Below are 6,000 nucleotides of genomic sequence, written 5' to 3' on the forward strand. Positions count from 1 at the left end.
ATGTTTACAATGCACGTGTCGCATGGGCTGAGCCACAGCCACGAAGGCATTGTGACGCGCGCGATAACCGTAATAATCGAAGTGCTCGCGATCTACCGTTGCGGTCGAGCGAATTCGCGTGCCGCCTCGTGGTCCGATTTCCCAAAAATCCCCGCGAATTGACGCCCAAAACGATACACTTTCCGTCTATATCGTAATATCGATAAAAATCGTTATAAATAGCAATTCTTTCACACGCGGAACTATCTTTAAAATGCCATGAATATCATAACACAAATTTAGAAAGGACCAATATGTGCAAGTCAAAATTTATCCGTGTAAAGAATTCCTTATTTGGATTAATCGAAGTAAATGAAATTTCTATTTTGAAAGAATGGACAGGAAAATTGAGAGAAAATTCACTGAAACAGAACAGGAAATAATGTAGAATGTAACTTGTTTTCAAGCTTCGGATTTGACCTATCGTGTCGGTTTTAGGGCAGGGCTGAGTACGACCGCAACTCTAATAATAACGTTTGTTCCAGTTCTCGTGAAACACGTCGGTAAATCGTGACACGGAATAAAAATAATCTAAAACAGGCACAAAGAGCATCGATGGCAAGGTTGCACTCGCGATTTGTTATTTTTGTTACGTCGGTTTCCGTTTGTAGAGCGACAGGTTTCACGCGGCGATATACCGCGTCTACACTCGCTGAATCTTATCTGGGAATATGATAGACAGCTACGTATTTCATGAATAAAACACGGAAATATACCTACGAGCTGACAAGCCGCGGTAACCGTGCCGAACATGCCAGAGTGTAAAGCGGGTTTACGTGCGCGAAATAAGAAGAAACGGCTGACATTGGACTCGCCAATTTCCGAATTCGATGGCAAAACGCTTAAATATTTGACGAGACAACGATCCGTTCGATTTCGCGAAACAGTCGAATCTGTGTACAAGATTCCGCGAGAGATTTCATTTATAAAATGAATGAACGCGATTTCGGTTTACACGATACGAAACGTTTCGTGCAAACAACGACGATGTTCGGGAAATGTTTAGATAATCGTTCGAGACAGAAGTTTGAAGAAACGTATAGGAGATAAAGTTTGTCTGTATTAAAAAATTAATCGCAGTAAAGAGAGAAAATCAAATTAAATAGGAAATTAAATAGGAAATGATATTAATAAAGCGGAGTGAGAGTGAGAATCGGCGTTACTTTCAAACTCCATTTCTGCGCTCTTCAATGGGTATCGGTGCGTTACGCGGTTAATTTTACTAATTAATAAAGCCACTGTCACTCGGTCATTAAATTTAATTAATTGTGGTTACATCGCGTTGTGTTGCGGACCAGCGACAGGGCAAACGGAAAATTGTTTGATAAACGCACTCTTCTGGGCGGACGCATCATCGTACCGCGACCAGCCGCTTTTAATTAATTAATTTATGCCCTCATCGGTTGATAAGTTTAAAACGTTCATTTCGCACGATCCTCCCCTTTCAACCCTTACAGTTGCCGCGTGCAATTTCGCTTTTCATTAACCGTGATTTTAATCCGGCGTTACATCGCCGATCCCTCCATCAGATCCCAGTAGCTATGCCAGGACAGCACGAATTCGTCATCATCCGTTACGATAATAAAATTTTCACCTTCCATTAGTAGCAAGCGCGCTAACGCATTAATTAATGGCTAATTAATCAAGCGAGCGACGCGGCAAAATCCGTGATCCTTAATGCACAGTTATCCGACCATAAACACTGGGAAGGTGAGCGTTACATCGGTAACCAGCAGCCACCGTTTTCCATGGACAAAGTTTCGCGCCACAAGCTCTACTCTCCCTTTCCCCTTCGTCACTGTGTCTGCCTCTTGTTCAACCATCGAAGTACGAGGTAACGTTGAACACCGGTGGCAAGAGCGAGAGAAAGAAGGGACGGAAGACAAGGAGAAGTAGGATGCACGATGCAGCCCGAAACTAGAAAGCGGCTTTAGAATTTAATGCGTGAGAGGTTTCGGGTGCAAAGGTATTCGAACGTATCCCGCTGGGTTTTATCGCTGCTCACACACAACTTCACTGGGCGTTTACGCGAAAGACGAAAAGGAGATAGAAGGAGAAAGGAACGGTGTCGGAGAACGCTGGATAACAAAAAGAGAGAGAGAGACAGGCAGAGTTTGGAATAAGTATGCGGAGGACCGAAAGCCCCGGGTTTTCGCGTCGACGGCGCCCACGCCGGTATGAATATTTAAACGGATGTAAATTGCGAATTAACTATTGATAAAAACAAACCAGAGGGTCCGTGTTAAGCCTTCCTCGTAAATCACGAAAAGGGACGGATTCGGGGGCTGGTACGACAGCTGTGGCTTGGAATTTTACAGATCAACTTTTTCAACACCGGCGATGATCAAAATCGAGATTCTCCTGTGAACAGTGGTTTATTTTTGACCGTGAATCGCAATGGAAAGAGACGAGAGAAACGTGCAGCGGTTACTTTATAGCGGGTAATGAAAGTTTCATTCTGACTATGGTGTCTGCCAACTTCTCGCGAAGATGCGTCCATCAAATGTACTATCTTACACTGGATTATTCTCCGTATTCTGTCTATATATCTGGCTACGATAAATATTTTTGCAAATACTTTGCTTCCAACTTCGTCTCCTCTGATTCGAAAATTACTGAAGACAATTGCAGATTGGCAACTTGTGAATTAACTGAAACGAGGGTTAGTAGGAAGCAACACGAGAGCGGAATAATCGAAGAACTATTTAACCGAGGATTGTTCGAAAGACTTTTGGAACACGCTGGAGAATGCAGGGCAAAATCCTCCGATAAAAACTTTCGAGTCATGACCGAGACATCGTTCAGAAATAAAACGTCCCGTAGGAGTAATAGAGTCGGTCTGGAGGATCTACGATCGTCCACACAGAATCATCGTCGCTGAGAGTTACTCTAGTCGACGACAGTTGTTGCCTCTGCCCGCGAGTGAACGCATGCTGCTGGAATAAAGAAGCGACGAGGAAAGGCTGGAAGAACGGAGCGACAAGAACGCTCCGAAGGAGGAGGCGAAAAGAAGAAAAGTGTAGCAATGCGCAGAAACGCAAAAGAGGTGTTTAGAGATTGTAAAGATGAAACGATCCGATGAAATTGAAAGGCAAAAATAAGCTGCAGACCGAAAACGAAACGGAGCATGACGGAAAGAATGGCCGAAGTCGGAATTCTGAGTTAGCGTAAAGGGAAGCGCGGACAACGGGGGACGGTGAGGGAGAAGAACGGCTTGAGAGGCAAATAAAAACAAGACGAAAGGGATACGTGAAAGGATGTCAAGAAAAAAGAAAGCAGAATGTAAGGCGAAAAGTGATAAGGCAAGAAAAATAACATATACTCGCGTGGAATATGCAAGGACCGACGTGTTAGCAAAAGTGGGAAACGCAGATGCAGGTTCGAGAAAAGGCGCTAGTAGTCCGCAGACGAGAAGTCTACAATCGTGGAGGAGCAGAAACGAAATGGTAACGTGTGAGCAAGCGAGCGAGCGAGCAAGTGAGCAAAAGAGGACGAAGTAGAAGATTATAGGCACGTATTGGCGCATCGGCCCCCTGGGCTCACCCTCTTCCCTATAGCTTGCGTGGGGGTATAAATGTAATCCAGAAGCCAGACGTGACGTACATAGCTGGTAGAACGTTCGCCTTTCGTTCGTCCCTTCTTGCGTGCTCCCATGTCCAAACTCTTGCCGTAGATACACCGATATTGCTGGCCGCGCATGCACAATGTATCGATACATCTCTTCTGCGTATCCGATGGATGCACGATGGATTTGGGTTATGTCTATACGAGCATGCTGTTCCAAAACGAAGAGGATATAGCTTATTTCAATTTCTTCGGAAAATCCGGAACAAATCTTCGTTTACGAAGCAACGACGACGAAACGGCACGGCGAGAGGCGTCAGAGGTAGTAGCTGTGCTCGACCGGAGCCCTTAATTCTGGATGGAACCGAAAGCGAAGAGATTAAAGGCGTTGCCCGAAGGAAGGAGCGTGCGGTGGATCCAGCGATCAAAAGTAACGCTAGTACGGCTGGACCGGTCGATTGAGAATCACGAACACGTAGGCGCTTAACGAGGGTGCTCGTGCGAAGAGAGCGAAAGAAGCGACCGAAATGTACGCCGACAATATGACGCTCGGAGATATTTGGATTCGTGAACGAGCATCATCGGCGCCCCCTTTTTATTGTGTCGCTTATATACGACCTGCTTCCTCGTCTTCGATTCTCATCGTGACTCTGGGCACGCTGGAACAAAAGCAGCCTGATATTATGGACGAGAAACCTATGAACCCTCGAAGAATCCCCTTATTCCAATGAAAATATGATCTTTGGTAACAATCTACGACCTTTCTATATCTTTCTCCTATACCTTTTTCGAGCAAACCTAAACACACGCACGGTGCACCAGACAAAGCCATTCTATGGCCGTTCGAATCGAAACAGCGATTAATAGGACAATCGACGTTTATCACGCGACAGGTATATGTTGTTGCTTGCGCGGTATGTCGCGTATCAGTCAGCTCGTCGAGCCTGTAAAAGCAACGGGTTATGGAGTAATAATTCGACGTTGTACGTTGCAGCGCGACACCGGGACAAGACAAACACGGTTCACGGCTCGCCTGCACTTCCGTAAACTACAGATGATCCTCGGTCTCTCTTCTCTCTCTCTCTCTCTCTCTCTTTCTGTCCTTCCCTATCCATTCGACCTTTCTATTCCTCTATTTCATTGTTCCAAACATACACGTGGATTGAATTGAAAAAATTTCTCTTTCCAACTCTGAGAAACGATTTTCGAACGTTCTTGAACGTACGAAGCTTTTGACCCTGAAGAAAACCAAGGATTTAAAACGGGATTTGGAAACTTTCAGCTTGTATTTTGAATATTCTAGGATGGGATACACGTTACGTGGTGTGCAAATAGGTGCAGAGCGTGAGGATTTACGTCATATCCGCAGAAGGGAGCCGTAAGATCTTGCCAAATACACGTCGCCTCCTCCCCCCGTCTCTCTGAAACGTAGAAACGTCCAATATCGCGTCCCAAGAAAGCATCGGTATCTACCGTACCAGCGAGAAAATATGTCATTCCGGATACACGTTATATCCGAGAGTTCCGATAATGATCGCGCGCGTGATACGGCGCGGCAATTTGAATTTTAAATATGTCGACGATTTCGAGCGGCGCGTCTCGTGAAAATTTTTAACCGACTGAAAATTTATAAACTCGTCCGTGTTGACGTTGGAAATCAAGCGACAAACGACAAAGAGCACGAGCGCTACCGATATTCGATGCTATCGGATTTACAGCGTGGCAACATTATCAACGCGATCATTTATTAACGGATGGAAGCACCACTAACAACAACCGCCGACCAGGCCGACGCGACGCGGCGCGACGAGGACGAAGTAGGCGCGATATCGAATTTACAACAGGCGAATTCGCTGAATCGCGAAGAAATTCGGTCACCGATAATCGAAGGGCGCGTCGCAGCACGAGATATTGCACGCTCGACGATATTTCATCGATAGCCCCCCATCGATTGTGCACGTGCACGTCGCAATATTGTACCGTCAACGTTTAGCCCGATGTAGCATGAGTCGGTCGTAACCATTTTTATCCGGGCAAATACTCGCCGGCCGAACGCTCGAGTTGTCCGTTGCTGCACAACGTTCGGCATCGATCGATGAAAGTCTCCGGAGGATTTCGTCGTTACTTTCGACGAGGGGCCATACCCAGGAAATAGAGTAGCCTAATCGGTGGGTCGCTTTCCCGTGGAATTTTCTCGCTAGAAAACGGTCAGATGGGAGCGGAATATTGGCTTCCAGCCGTTCCTTATTTCCCGTCTTACGGCTCTATCTTGCGTAAAACAGTATTTCATGCGGATATGCAACTACACGTAATGATTCGTGCGAATAGTACGCGATGGTTTTCTAGTAACCGTCCGCCAGGCAATATTACGGATTATTACATATTTCATTCTTCTCG

Source organism: Bombus vancouverensis, chromosome 7 (assembly GCF_051014615.1).
Source record: "Bombus vancouverensis nearcticus chromosome 7, iyBomVanc1_principal, whole genome shotgun sequence".
Classification (NCBI taxonomy): Eukaryota; Metazoa; Arthropoda; class Insecta; order Hymenoptera; family Apidae; genus Bombus; species Bombus vancouverensis.